Consider the following 16541-nt stretch of genomic DNA (forward strand, 5'->3'; position numbering starts at 1 on the left):
TTATTTCTTGTAAAATGAAACATTCTGTCCAGCTTAAAAAGATGTGTTTCACTTTGGTTTGGATGTTCTTACTTATTAACACATTTTCCATTGCTATTTAAAATTAAATTTTAACATGAAATTTTTGAAGCAAACCCAAATAAACATATTTACAAAACATAAAAACATTGCAACCTCTATCAACTAAAATTGTACATTAAATTCAGCACAGGGTTTTTTTGCAAAAGTTTAGCTGTACTCAAAAATGTATTTTTCAGCAAACAGCATTTGACAACAAACATCCTCAACTCAACGTATCTTCGTTGTTGCTTCCTTAGCTGTCCTCCCCAAGAACAGCAATTCACACGTTATCAGATATTATGAAACCAGAGATGCCCAAAACATCAAGAGATTTGGTCAGTCTCCCTTGCTCTTCAGCTCACAGTAGAGGGAATCCAGCCATAGCGCAGCTGGGATAACAATAGATTTTCAGCAAAGTAGACTGCTGTGCCAAAGCCCTGGAGATCTTCCTCACCGCTGATGCTGCTCCTGCTGCCGAGGTGCCAGAGGGAGGTCTGGGGTGAAAGTCCCCCCATCCATTGCAGGAATGCTCCTCCCTCCCTATGGCTCCTTTCCATCCCATCTCTGCCCATTCCAGTGACAGGAGAGGACATTGGCCTGGCCCCACTTTTTCAGCCTTCTGGTAATATCACTCTGTTTTTGCTATGCAGCTGAGAAGCTCTAAGTTGGCGATGCGCCAAGCCCACTGTATTGCTATGCTTTGGAGGTTTTCACAAGGATGAAAGAAAGCATTTAGGGAGGTTCCAGAAACGATGCTGATGGCTGCCATGCTAATGCTTGTAATGAATTCTAAATTGGTAATGGGGCCACTTGTGGATAACTAAAGGCTTATTCACTCCCCTGGATATCTGCTTTTTTTCCTTTACCACATTTTGCTAGATTTAGTGCTAGTATTCACTTTGCACTTTCTCTTTTCCTCTTTTTCAGTTCTTTTATGTGCCTACTATTGTTTCTCTTGCTGTACTCTTCCTCTGAAAATTATCACCTCTCATGCTCTCCCCTTATCCTAGTGGCCTTACTGCAGCAAATATATGTCCTGCAAATCTCTAGGTACTATTCCTAGTTCTTTTTTTTCCATATGGGACTAGTCGCTGAAGTTTGCATGATTTTGAAGCAACACAGCGTGGATGATAACAATTCTATGAGCATAATTTCATTTTACATCTACTAGGTAATGCAAACTGCATTCGTACCACCTAGAGATAGGTGGTATAATAACAAGTGGTAAAATAATAGGTGGTACGAAGGATTGCATTAATGGGCAGCAATCATGACTGACACAGATCTGTAGTTTCTGGCTGATGCAGGTTTAAATTATGTTAGTGTTGATTGTGGTGTGTCTTACTGCCTTAGGAGATATGTGTTAAGTATAAAGGTTTGCAGTTGCAATTCTGCAAGGCACAAGGCTCCTCTGGAACATCTATCATGTCAGCAGAACTGCTAAAGTGTAACTTTGGTCAAAAAAAAATGACACTATAAAAATGACATCTATCATGTACTGTATTTATTTTCCCTTGGTGATTTCCAGATCAAATCTGCTCAGTTTACAAATCAAAAGAGACTTTTTTTAACTGCTTTTTTATCCAAAAGCCTATGTTCCCTGTTCAGCCTCTGCCTAGAAAAAAATTAAACTATGTTCTTTCTGTTCCATACAGCATTTTCCATCCACTCACAATAAAAATTCTCCAGCTAAAATACAGGTTGTATTTGTACTGACATGGAACAAATCAGAACAAACCATATCTCAGTCACCTTTCAGATCAAAGTAAAATGTGTTTTTTCTGCCCAGTAAGCTACATACATATATAGATGACATGGAGTGATCAAACTGGTAATTTCTACTGTGGCAAGCTGAACAATACTCCATACTAAATATATAGTTAACTATATGTTACAAACCTATCTATATATACACACACCTGTATATTGCTACACATACATATTTGTATAAGTTTTCAAGCATTGCCCTAATCAAAGGGTGTCAATGACATTATATATCCCTTAAACACTTGTACCAGTACCTCCCCAAAATGTCCTTCCACACATATGAGAAATCTGGAAAAGGACAGTATCAGACTTTACAAGCACCAAATGACTGCAACCTCACACTGCTTTATCTGTGTTGAAAAGCATTAGGATTATTTGTGTCATTTCCTAACCTTTTCTCTGTCTCCTGTTTGCTTGTCTGTATTTCATTAACTCTCTTTTTTGACATGGCTGAACTGTGTCAAAATGTGAGTCTTTTCAATTTCTAATGTGTAATACAGTTACCTAGTTCTTGATATCTGTTCATAGCATGAGAATAATGACATAATGGACAAGGCTAGTTAGCAGGTATTTTTCCAGTGGCAAAGGAATGTAATTTCAAACAAAAACTGCTATAAAGAATGCTGCATTTAAAACATCAGGATTATGAAGAAATCAAGAAGTGCAGAGATAAAGCTGATATTTTAAGTCAACATTTAGCTCTACTTCAACTTCAGCATTAATCACTAGGCTGGCAATCAAATCACCTTATTTTATGAATTAAGTATAGACAAATGGAGGTGAATCAAAGCAAGGCAAAGGTCATGCAGGTAAACAGAACATACTTTGTGGAGTGTGCTTTGCCGTGACTAATTCTACTTTGCCTGAAAGTATGTGTCAGCAGACGGTCAACCTGACTTTTAGTTTTGGAGCATTTGCTTGTCCCAGGTTCCTCCACAACTTTTTTTGTGAAGTGTCTTTTCTATTAACACTATTTGATAATGTAAATCTGGTGGTGATTCCTCCCTTTGGCACATCCCAGAGGAAAATGACATTGTCATCCCATCAAAACTGTGTTGCAGGAAGTTACCTGGACAGGAAATTATCAGCCCCTAGGAAAGCTAATTAAAAAAAAAAAGGCAAAGCACATGTCCTCCGTAATGTAATCTACCATGAACACATTTAAACTATTTGCCACTTCTTGTGCTGGACCACAGCCTTTACCTTCCAGAGAACACTTGGGGCAGAGCCAAGGTAACTAAAAAATCACCTAAAGCTCTCAAATGATGACTAATGGGTGGTAGTACTATTCTTCAGACACAAGGACGATTTTATGATAGAGGAAAAGCTTGTCTATACAGGAGATACAATATTTTAGATGTGTCTATGAGACTATGAAGTAAGCTACCACATGAAATAATGGCCTTTACAAACCTTGCCACTTTCTGCTACAACTGCATGTGATCAATGTTAATCATTTCATTTAATGAAGTGCTGGAAGGTGAAGGGGAGAACAGAAGCTGAGATAGAATTTAAGCTTCAATTTGTCTATATCAGTGGCTGGCTTACAATATGGTTTCCTTTTAACGTATTTGTGTCAGTTAATAAATTTGCTATAAAAACTTACAATAAAACTGAGTTAAGGTTGACAGTGTATATCTGAAATCTATACTAAAACATATTCTTATACTATTAGAAATTAAAACTGTACAGGAAACAGTTTAATCATCATGAAAAAAGGTCATGATTTTGTAATCTCTTCCCACTACAAATCAAGAAAAAATTGAGAACACAAGAATATTCAGTACAATCCAGCTCAATTTAAGCAATTCAGTCAATAATGTAATCAATTTCAACCAAAGAACTTATTTAAAAGATTTGATTAAATTAACTTAAGCTTGCAATCAAAAAATTATTTTGACTCATAAAATGATTGATTCGGTTGTTTTCTAGACAAAGAGCCCTGATTTGCAATTTTTGAAACTGTCAAATTCTTGTCAAAACAGAATCTTCCACAAGAAGTGGTTCTGCTTGAAAATCCTGCTCAAAACTTGACCAACTCCACCATATTTTTCTGCCCAAAACCATTATACACAATCTAATCAAAACAAAGCTTAGAAGTACAAAATATATATAAATAAAATATGTTAAAAGTTTATTTAAAAAATTAAGCACTGGCTATAGACAGCAGAGGAACACAACCAACCCCATCTCTGATCTCTGACGCCCATGCATGTGATTACATGCAATAACCTCAGTTTACCTAACTCAGGCATTCGTCTGGATCCTCACCTTCAGCTGAGCGTTTAGTCAAAGGAATGACTCTCCAGGACACATGGAAGTACCTTTTTCTTTCTCTCTCTGGTGGCACAGGAGCCCACATGGCTGAGGTGTCCACGCTGAGCTTCTCACAACTCCTTGACTTCTCCTGCAGGACCATACCCCCAACACGTGCTCTCCTCTGCTGTACTATATTTAAATACACATTCACACACTCACCCATCTTTATCCTGCCCTCTTGCCTCTGCTCAGAATAGATACAGTACAGTAGGCACATGGGTAGCCTTTGAACTAACAATAAAAACACAGAGCCAAAACTTACTTTCATTAGAAGAGAGTGCACACTTTTTTTCCCAGAAAAACACAAAGGATTGTTCTCTTTCAAAATGGCTGTTGTTTCCCACTGCCTTCGGCAACACTGATGCTAAGCCATGTATAAAGACAGAGGCTTCCTACACTAAAAGAGGAAAGGATTTTTTAAATAATGTTCATAAAAAGAAATTAAATGTTGAAGTGTGTATCTGCCTGGATAACTGTAGTCACAGATTTATTTTGGCTGTACTCCAAGCTAGGAAGTTGTGCGTGTGCTTTGGTTCATCAGCCAGAGAGGCAAATTAGCTGAGTGCTAATATACCCTGCCTTCAGCCTACTGCTTCAGGTACAACTCTAGACCAGGCTGACTCATGCTTGGAAAGCTCAGAACGAAAGGCGAGAGAACAGGAAAATCTGGCTACTGTTGACCCTCAGCTATGAACAAAAAGAGGTCAGGAAATTAGTTCCAGAACAAAAAAAACCCCATTGATCTGGTAATAAATTTACTGTAAATTTTACTGCAATGTAAATATTCATAAGTAGCAGCATGTTAACATTCATAAGTAGTAGCATGTTAATATTCATAGATAGCATTGTGTCAACTTAAAGTAGTTAAAGGAATCAAAGTAGTGGAATTCCTAGAGCTTTAACGTGTTAGGTATTAGACAACTTAATGGATAGAAAGAATTGTGCCTCAACTCTGGCTGTTAAGTTGTGAGATAGTAAAGATCCCAATGCACCTGGAAGTGGGAATGCTGGTAAGACATGAGTTTAAAGCTGACAAACAGCAGCCTCACAGTGACCAGCTCTCCTAAAACCCTCTGAGGTAGCCCACACAATCCCATACATTCATCTTATTAAATAGCAGCCCTTACCTTGATTATCCTCTCCTCTCATAGTCGTTGCTAAGAGACATAGAGACCTGGGAGGCCTGGGAGGACTTCATTCCTCCCCATCCCTTGCGCGTTCTCTTTTCCTATGCTACATTACTCTCCATGGACACAGAAGACAACAAGCAACTCTTTACATATTTGAAGTTTGTAATCATGTCCTTCCTGTCTTTTTTCCTTGTGGAAAGCATCTCATGATTTTGCACTCTTCCCTGGAAAGAGTTCCAAATGCTGGCTTATGCTTATTCTTCTACTTTTAGCTAGTCCACATCATTCTTGAAATTTAACACCTTGAACTGCGCTCAGTCCACCGTCTAACATCCTAGTTTCATTTAAATCACTGCAGTTTTCCTCAATATGAAATACGTACAGCAAAATTTCAATGCTTCCCTTCCCCCCGCCCCCCCCCCTTTTATTTTTTTGGCTTAACATATTTAGATTTCACAGTATTTAAATGAGAAAAATGCTGCTTAGGACTGATTCTGTGCAGTGGAACTCCAGTGACAATTCTCACTGATTTAAAACTCAGGCTTGGGGTCTCTAGGAGTCGCTTCAGCTGTCCTCCTGTGCTATCACTAGTTCAGAAGCTTAAGTACTTACTTTTTCTAAGATTTAGAGGCAGCCAAATGCACATCCCCTACCTGGATGGAACAGTAGGATGAACAGCTCTAAGTGTTGCTCAGTTTAATCCTCTTGTCCTAAGGCTGAGACCGTATCACTGCAAAGTTAACACTAGCTTAATAAAGCACACTGCAGAAGCTTAGTTTACTTTTCCCAGACCAAAATTGGGTGAAAGTTGACTTACCAAGCATTGAAAGTAAAGATTAAGATGCAGTTAAGAGGAAATATGAGTATATACCTACACTTTGATCTTCTTTCTATTTTTCTGTGTTCTTTGAATGAATGAATGAATACCTCAGCTTGAGTCATTTTTACCCAGTGTGCTGATCACAGACTCTGGCAGGAAGGGTTTTGCTTTAGCCAGATACAGCTTGGTCCATAATGCTAACACAGCTGAGAATACAGAGCTACAGCACTGTAAACCTTCATCTTTTGTGAGGGGTAAAGGAAAATAAGCCTGTCATTTGATAAATATCCTATCAGGATGTAAAGCAGTTTGTCATGCAACCATAACAACATGCTTGGATTTTCTGTACCAGATACTTAAAAGAAACCTGGGCCAGTTTGTACCCAGTCCATAAAGTTCAAGCCATTCTTTTTATGCTTTGTGGGAATTGCATAAATATTTTTCTGAGAGCTACTTGCCACTGTGTTTTGAAATAATACAGGTCAATGCATCAGAATGCAGATGCAAAGACCTTCGTGGTGGAGAGATAATGGTGTGACCTGTGTACAGTATGCAGCATCACTGGGTAGTCCACAGAAGCAGATGATCTGGTAGATGAGCCATCCTCCCTTTTTTGGTTTGCACATACAATTGGGGCTGTTTAATGGAAGAAATTGTTTTTCATCCCCTCTGCGATCTTTCCTGGAGTTTGTACATCTTATGATTCTTACTGAGAACAAATTACAGACCTCCTCGAGTCTCTTTATGTAATATTAGTATATTTCAGGGGATGTCACTATATAAATGCACCATAAAAAAATAAATAAAAAAAAAGAGAGATATAGAAAAAGTTATTATGCACACCTACCTGATTTCCAAACATTAACATTTTTGGTTTTGTGGTTTTCTTTTCCCAGACTAATACAAAATTCAGTTTTTACAGTTGCTTCTGTGGGTGGAAGGATGCAAAAGATGTGAGTAAAGCAGGCTTCCTAACAAATGTTCTTGAGATTGAATATACTTTAATGTTTTTTTAGGAGTTAGAAATTCTCCTTAGTTTTACTTTGTTGTTGAGCAATTTATGTTTTCTTCAGTACAAGATGAAGTGATGGCAAAGTCTGAGAGCAACAGCAATGAAAAGAAAAAATGTCTTTAAAGCTGAGTTTCACAGCCTCAACCATCTTGAGGGCCATTGTTTTATTTGCCCTTTTAGTATATTAATTCTTATGAGATTATTATTTCTAGTAACACTATAAATGTGACAATTCCTCTGTACTGTGGTTTTATTAGTGGAAAATGTGAAGATGGTTTTGGCAATGGTTGAACAGCATGTGACTGGACAGAGTACAGAGAAATGTATGATACATTTGCAGCAGCCAGAACAGCAAAATAACCACTGAAGCATTGATCATAAAAAAACTCTGTAAGCAAATAAATCATCTAGGACCGAATTATTACACAGTTCAAACATTAAAAGTATCCACAAGTCAAGGAAAATGTCTGGATTTAATACTTTTTAAATGAAATCTTATTGCTGCTGAGTTTAGAAATTAATTTCTGAACTGAAAATCATCAGAGTTGCAAAACTTTAAGAGAAAGGAGTTCTGATCACACTATGGACTGTGTTAAAAGACACTGGAAGTGGAAAGGAGAATAATTTTACTGTTCATCTGGCTCAACCTTAGAAGGAAAGAATGTCTATTTTTGATCCAATATTTGCTGTTATCTCCTAATTTTTTTGTAAAGCCATACCGGATAACAGAAAACTACCTGTCTAAAAGAGAGTTGAGAATGTGTGTTTGTACAGAGGCGACACCGGTTTACTTTGTGAAGACCAATCCTGTGACTTAATTGCCTTTACAGCTTTACAAAGTAACATAAATTGACAATAATTTCTAGGCTCCACATCTATCTCCTTCAGACTATGCTTTCCACACCACAGCTCCAGCTTAAACATTTCTTATGTTTGCTGCATACATGCCAACAGAAATCCCTGACAAGTCAGGTGATGGGATGGGAAGAATGATTCAGAGATACTGTAGCGCTTGGAAGGTGCTAATATTTACTGTTAGCTTCTCAACTAGAAAAAGGTAAATTTCACTGAGATTGTGGGACTGAATTTAATTGTTTTGTCTTTATAAAAGTCCCTTCTTCCCTGTGATGCAAACCTGTCCTTTATTCCAGCTTGTGAACAGAGGGAAGTAGAAATGTAAAAATACTTTATACTTGCAGTAAGTAGCAGGTATGTGAAGATGGAAGAGGAACTGAAGATCTAACAGGCTTGCGTGTATCTTAAAGAGTTGAGATTAAAGTGGCTTATTTAACATAACTGTTACAACAAAGTCATAGAAAATTGTAGCAGTTTTTTCAAGCCTCTTTATGGGTGTTCTGCTGTATTTACTCAGTTAGCTACTGAAAGGTTTTTATATGGATTTATGTGCAAGTTATTTTTTAAATAAAACTTTCTTTGGCAGTTCCAGGTTGTCTGTTTTTATTAAAACATCAGCAGAGTGTTCCAAAAATAACTGCAATGTAAGTACTTATCAGAACTCTAACAGCATACGTCAACATTAAGTTTCAAGTACTAAGTAATAGTAGATTGCTGAAAAGTCCTGTCTTAAGAACTTGGTTTTTTCTCAAACTTTTCTGAAACTTGGCATTTTTAAGATTTAAGAATACACAGGACAGCATCTACTCAATTTACAGAGCCTCCTTTTCTTGGTTGTCTTAATAGGTTCATTCAACTATAACATCTTCTGTAGTATCAGCCTTGTAAGTCAAGTCTTACCAGGCTAGAGAGAGTCTCAAGGGCAGAGCCTATACAATCCCTCTTCACCATCCTTCTTGAAGATGAATAATAACTTCCTACTTTCACTCCCTCTGCCAACTCTAAAACTAGCCTCATTAGCCCAGGAATTATTTTTCTTCTTTGTTTACACAGCACTCAGAACAAAAAGGTCCAACGCAGACGGAGCTTGGTAAGCAGTGTCAATAACATAGGCATGTCAAAAGAGTTTTTGTTTAAAAGCTCATTAAGTTGCACTTACGTTCCACCTTCCATGGAAATTTTGAACAGCCTCTTATGACCATCATTAATATCTTTTGAGTATAAAGAAGAGTGGGAAGGGGGGAAAAAAAGTTATTTTGTTTTAAATACTTTGAAATTTCACTGCATTATGGATACAGCATAAGAAACAGAGAAAGATAAGAGAAAAAAGCTATGCAGAGAAGAAAGCAAGCAATGAGAGGGAATGCATACAGAACACTTAACGAATATGAGTTTCTTTTGATTATCTGGTGACCTATTCATAGATTTGGATCAGAATTAACACCCCATTTTGCTAGATGTCATATCAACACATAGACACACACAGAAAAGTGTAAAGTGAGAAGGGCTTCTTTCCTTGAAGAATATACAGACTAATAAAGTTCAGTTTGGTAAAACTAGAACACTGTGAAGAAGCTTATTCCTTTCCCTTCAAACATTAAGCAGTTCTAGAAAAGCCTCCAGGATGCCTAAAGAAACCCTGAGTCTGAACACTAGAAGAAAAATCTCCGTTTACATTTCCATATCCATTTCTTGACCCAAAAGGCAAAGTTGAGGGAAAGGCTTAAAGCAGAGGAGCAACTTGTAAAGAAAAGGCATGAGAAGAATATATGGGAGTAGGACACTATGGCTGTTTCATGTTTAAACTGTTTAGAGCAAGAAGATACCATCTTTGGAAGTAGAAGGAAAAAAAGAGATTTTGCCCTTCTGTTTTGTTGTGGTGTTTTGGGCTTTTTTTAAAATCTCTTAATAGAAAAGTTAATTGATTTTTTTTTCTTTTTTTTTTCTTTAGCAATGAGACCCCAGCTTTGCATTACTGAGAATTATTGCTTGAATATGAAGAAGACCTCTTGAAAAAAAATTTTAGCTAAGCAGCTTTTGCAGTTTTGGTCCACACCTTACTGATAATGCTACTTAACCTTAGTTTTAAATCAAAGCTACAATATATTGCCAACTTTTATCAAAAGCCAAAAATAACACAGTATTCAGTATTTTTCCATGCAAATATTATTAAAGTTGAGGGAAGAAGGGAAATAAAACTGACCTGAGCAGAATGAAAAATTGTGCTGCAATTAAAGAAACTCAGCTGTGGGAGAGAGAGAAAATAAGAAAAGGAAAAATACAGCAGCATATAAGAAATAAACAGCAATTAGTGAATGAGACTATTGCTGCTTAAAATTGGTATTTAAAACTTGGAAGAAGATCAAGCAACTCTCTTGTAGCTTTCCTATATTAACATGTACAATAAAACTTCCTATCAGCAAACTGCAGCATAAAGAAATTAACATGTTATGCTACCACTAAAATAGCATGAAAAAGTCTTGGAGGGGAAAATAAAGGAATCTGGGGGAGGAAGGTTTCTACAGTTAGACAAAATTATTTATTTTGTCTCGTGTATTTGGCAATGAAGATTTAAAATTTAACGATGACAAGGACTGTTAATATTGTAGATAATGTTCTAAGTAAAGGTGCTTAGGTTCTGTTTATTGATGTTAGAACTCTGTTATTACATAGCAACGGACAAATCCTGTAGAGTAAAAATATGTTCTCAAAGCATACTGTATTCATTTTTAAAATGCTATAAATGCCCTCTGTTTCAGAGGTAGAAGTTATATTAATATTAATCTAATGTTCCTAACATTTCTTTTGCTTAAAACAACAGAAGTTTGAAGAGTTCAGTTGCCATAATGCATAATAATACACCTGCCCCCAAAATGTCTTTCAAAAGAATATTTTTTTACATGGCAAAGCCCCCACTTTCTCCAGATATTGTTTCAAAGCCCATCCTATGTGAAGGCCTGCTTTAGGTGACACTTACATGACTCTCTTCACAGACATTGTAAGGAGGTCACAGTGCAAAATCCAAGTGTTTGTTTTTCATACTTAATAGCAGAGAGGTTTCAAACATGAAGCAATGGCTCACTCCTTCAAGAAAGATAATTTATCTCTTCCTTTAGCACAGTCGGATCCTGGAGATATGCCACTTCAATTCTCTGGGACTTTACAACCCACACTACAATATTCAAATAAAATCTTATTGTATTGTGAAAAGGAGAGGGGGGGAGAGAAACTGTGTTAGCACTGATTGAAGGTGAAACTCCAGTTCTGTGAAGGTCAGGAAATTCAAAATAGCTTCTTATAATTTCTTTACTCTGCTTCAGTGTGTGAACATGTAAAGGCATCTTTGCAGACAGCTGTGTATTCATGTGCCAAAATACTCTTTTACATTGTTTGAAAATAAACTAATTTCAAAGTAATCAGGATCTCACTTTCAAAGAAAATACTCAGAAATGTGACTAACTTTTCCTTTTTAATTAGCACAGTAAAGCTGTTCCTTGCCCATGTTGCTTGACAGGCAAAGTTGGTGGTACCCAAAACAATTGGCTCAAGAAAACTTGTTACCAAAGGTACTATCAGTATGTTTTCCAACAAAGTCTGTAGCAGCTGAGATTGTGAAATCCAGACAACTTATTTAAAATATGCCCTTTGGCATGTCAATTTGACATCAATTTCAAAGGCAGTTAAACTGTCTATTAAATCTTTAAAGCCAATCAAATGCTTACTGCCTTAGTATTTCCAGTGTTTTCCTTAAAATTAAACTTTTGTATTTTCTTTAAAGGCAACAGTAATCTTAATCATGTCATTGCCTTTGGACATAATGTCCAAAGATGAGCATGCTTTTAAAATTAATCCCATTATTCTGTCAGACATCTCTCCCCTTTAATCAGTTGAAAAAATAGCCTCCTGTAGAGAGTCAAATCTTTTATTTATCATTTCAGTGCTAGCTACAATTAACTTTGTTATTTTAAAGAAGTTATCTTCTTACTGAAGAGACCTGAAGAAGAAAAGAGTCTTCAGTTAAAAGGACACATACTGTCAGCATTGTTAGTCTTTGAAAATTGCCTCATAGTGTGCTTGCTATTTTTTTTTTTTTTTTGCCCCCCAGGAGTACAGTACGCAATTCATACACACACATGTAACTGGCTGGAGCACTGAATGTTAGACTTTCTGTATCTTCCCCTGTAAACAAATTGATTGCCCATAGCAATATGCTGCTTCTAGACTGACTAAAAAAAAAAATAACTACAGGAATCTTTAAAAGAAAAACTTCAACACCAGCCAGATGTCCAAATCTAATCACCTTGGCTGCATTTGTTTAATAATACAGTAGTCAGTTCCTCATGCAAAAGTTGCTCAGAATCTAAGAGATAACATCAATGGAGTTCAATGGAAATTAATGTGAAGCTGAATTCAAGGAGTTAGAATAAATCTTGGACACACAGGATGAAGGCAAGTGAAGGAGCAGGCAGGGTAAGTAAAGTGCAATACAGGAGAGAGCACACTGTTCATTCCCTGCCGCAGGAGCCAGAGGAATGGCAAATTCTGACACTGGGACAAATTTGAAGACAATTGGAGTCAATGGACTCGCTCCTAGGAGCAAATGCTGCTTAGGTTTCACCAAGGAGAAGCAAGGTTCAAATGTGACCATTTAGTGTATGGTCAAAATATTTACTGCTTCTTTTTTTCCAGTGACTTGTGGATTTTATTAGCCAGTTCATCCTGACAGCAGGCTTCCTCAGCAAGTCAAAGCAAACTGTCATCCCCGTGCCTAATTTTTAAGGGGTGTAAAATGTCTGAATTTTTCCTATTTTTCTATACACTGCTTGATTTAACACTTATGGCCACTTAAAGCTTTCATAATAGAGAATTACCAGTTGAAAAAACTTGGCCATAAAAGCAACGATGTAAAGCAGGTGCAGATTCCTTTTTCCAGGCCTCTGAGGCCTTCCCGGTTTTAAGGTTATCTATCTTTAAGGTGATTACAGAAGTAGTTTTGATAGTTCCATGTTTGAACTCTTGGCAAGACACTTTAAAAGATATTGCTTAATGCCTTGAATATAGAAAGACACAAATCAAAGGTTTTTGCTTGTTTGGGAACTTATTTGAAGATTTATTTGCTCTGTGAGCACTAAGGAGATATCCCTATGTCTTTTCTATACGCAAATGAAGAATAACAGAACTGATGGTTAGATGGTTAGAGATCTATAAAACCATAATAGTTGTGCAGATAGATAAATGTATTGGCTGGTCAGAGTTATATTTCTGATTCTTCCGTCAAGTATCCCATGTAACACAGAGTAAACAGGTTTGTTTTACTTTATTTTTAAAAGCCAGTTTTCTTTAATCTTTTTGTTTGTTTTACTTTGGATTTAGATGAATCATTTCCTGGGTGGAGTGCCTCATGGTAACACGATTATTATTATTTCATTTCATTTTAGTTTGAAACAAATAAAATCTTTCATCGATAACATATTCAATATTTTGCATTAGGGTTTTCTTCAGACCCAGCATGGCATGAACAAAATTAATGCTGTCTTTCAGTTGACACTGGTAATATTTAAAATTTGTTAAGATTGTGCAGAGTTCTTAACATGTATTGGCACCATACGCCATTGTGACTTGATATAGCTAGGATAACATACATTATTTTGTCCTAAACACCGACATAATTCTATTCAATGGGATTTTGCCTTGTAACAATACTTTATTGGTGTAAAACTATTCTGACTGTGACTGCTTAAATGGCCTCACTAAGTTGCACTAAGGTTAATTTCAATCTTGATTCTGTACTTCTGTTTACTGGGCTTTGCCCTGTTTTTAGGCAAGAATGGGCTAGGGGAGAGCCATGGCAGTCAATAAAACAGACTTTTTCAGTACTTTTAAAATACTTTTCGGTACAGGTTTGAACAAAGAATAGTAACATCAACTGAAGAAATGCTTCACATACACCTTTCTGAGGCTGCACCTGTAATTGACTGAATAAGATGAACCAGTTTAAGCACAGCAATTTAGAAATATCAAACCCAAGTGGGTCTGGATCACTTTACAACACCAGCTTTCAGTAGTCTCATTGTTAATGCAGTTTTTTCAGATGTGCCACTCTGTAGTCAGGGAAGATGCCCTACGGTGTGACATTCCAACACACACCTCTCTCCTCCATTTTGGGCTGTTTTTTGTTTTTTCACAGTGCAGGATACTCCCTGAAGACAGGAATTTTAAATTGTGACTCAGACTAACACTGTCATTGTTGCTCTTTTGACGTCCATTAGTTTTGCTATTTCTAGTTTTGAACTGCTGTTGGGATGCTTGAAGGATTCTTGATTAATGCTGTGAATATAAATCTTATTAATATGAATAGAATATGAATAGGCTGTGCCTATGCAACTGGAATTTTATAGCAGATGGATATCACTGTGCAGTATTGCTACCTTCAGATGTCATGGTCAGCTGGCTCATGGAAGAAGAGCAAGAGGCCAAGCAGATAATTCTACAGAACATGGTGCAGCTTTTCCTAGTTGGCTTCTGCTACTGAGACAAGGCAACTTCAGTGACAAGGACCAGAGCAATGACACTGCAAACAACAGCAGCAGAATTTCAAGATGACAAAGGCTGCTTTCCTATGTATCTGCATGGGTGTTTCCACATCTCACTGTCATCAGAAAGCTCAGTTATCTGCTGCTTGCTTGTCTTTAGCTATGCAAATAGATCACAGCAGACCAATTGCAGGGAAGATGAGAAGTACTGGAAGGAGCAGTGTTGTTGTGTCCTGTCAGTAACTCTGGCTGTTCAGGGAGGCCTATGAATTGCATTGTATGGTTGTATTCTTGATTCCATTAGGACTCGTAGAGGGATGTACATGACTAACCTTCAGCAAGCGTTCAAGCCAAAATCTTCATCTACAGTACAAGACATTTTTTCGTGTTGCTGAAAGGCCCCATCAATTATTAAGGAAGGTTCACTAATAATGTAGAAACACTAACGTTGCCAAGAACTAAGGTTCATTTCCAGCAGTGTCCAAAGGAAAATCTGCTCTTTGGGTAATCTGGATATTAATGGTGTTAAGATTTCACACCTCAGTAGGGAATATCTGGTTTATTTTCAGTTCCCTAGCATATGGTGCTTTCTCTGGGTTCCTCAGGCGGAAGAAAGAATAGTTTGGCTTCATTTTGCTTAGTCTGAAAATGGAAAATGCTTTTGGACCACTTACGGTTATATTCTGAATTTCTCCCAAGGATGTGTAGAAAGCACTGTTTTATTCTGCATGAGGAAAGGAGGAGTGAGTGATTACTGTGGGAAGGTCCTATAGTTGTTCCTTGAAAGGGTGCTTCCCACAGTGATGGCAGCAGAGCTCAGGGCCATGCTGCTCAGCTTTTTGCTGAAGATGTCCATTGGCATAATTTTTCCTTTCATTTTCTTAATTTTGAACTCTTCCAGAGCCTTTTGCTCCAGTTTGGTCCCTTAGTTCTAGCATAAGAAAATATTTGTTCCTCCACTGTCTCCACAGGTCTCTTAGAGAAAACATAATTATCCCCCAAACAGATCTTTTTCTGTGGAAACCTGTCTGCTTCTCAGTGGGGAAGAGCTACCCTCTTTACACAAGCTGCAGTGTGACAGAAATATCCCAGGCACTTCATGACCCTTCTTCATAATATCAATGCCAACAACTTAAAATAGTTCTTTTCCCCTTTCCCACCTCCCCCACAGTTTTTGGGGAGCCATTTCCAGCTATCCTTCTACCCTGGGATTTATTTTGACTTCCCTAGTTATTTTTTTCTACTTAAAGTTTCTGTGACAGTAGCTGGGTGTTTGACCAGCAATGTTAGACTTTGGTGGGTAGGGAAAAAAAAGAAAACCAATTAGATGGTTGCTAATAGCATTACACATTCATCAAAGCTATTCTTATTTTTGAGGATGCTACCCAGAGGCAAGACTTTCTTGAGGTATAGAAGGATCTTACTCAAAACAGCCAATAGGCAAACTGGAAAGGTGCACAAGGGTGCTCTTTATTATGATCTTTTCCTCATCTTACTTCCAAACATAGACACACTCCAGCTGCTGGAATAGTAAAGGGACATACTATCTGAATAGGCACAGGAGAGTTTTTCTTCCTTGAAGTCCACGTACCTTAGCTTTTAGTGCTTTTTTATTACACCTACAAGTAATTAAAAAATACACTGCAAAATTAATAGCATTCTGCAATAACTTTTTTAGGGGCAAGTAGTTTGCAGTGTCTTGAAAATCTCTACTCATGTTTGAATTGTCTCTGTAATGTGATTTTGGATGTTTATGTTATGAAATCTCAAGAGCAGGAAAAAATGAGCACACTAATGAAACCACAAGCCAACGTTCTTTCACTATTTTTCATGCTGGATCTGTCACTCCAATAAGCATCCTTCCTTTGCAAAGCATCACATTTGGTCATTCTTTTCCTCAAAGTCCTGTTTTGTTACTTTTTGGAGGAAAAGTGGACAACTCACTTTAAATTCCCTAATTCCAAGTGTGAGCTGTAGCCACATCCTATCTTCATAGTGAAGTGATACCAGAGAACATATAAATTCCATTTGCCTGTTCTCCGCAG

The 16541-nt window shown here is 37.2% G+C and overlaps 1 long non-coding RNA gene across 1 annotated transcript in view; it reads right to left on the bottom strand.

The window, feature by feature from the left end:
* Nucleotides 1-16541, bottom strand: part of LOC308061686 — a 46057-nt gene that overhangs the window by 14717 nt on the left and 14799 nt on the right. The window contains exon 2 of the long non-coding RNA XR_013927321.1: nt 6944-7024. This is a non-coding gene — a long non-coding RNA (uncharacterized lncRNA). The remainder of the gene's footprint in view (nt 1-6943; nt 7025-16541) is intronic.

This window comes from Falco punctatus (assembly GCF_963210335.1).
Source record: "Falco punctatus genome assembly, chromosome: 3".
Taxonomy (NCBI): domain Eukaryota; kingdom Metazoa; phylum Chordata; class Aves; order Falconiformes; family Falconidae; genus Falco; species Falco punctatus.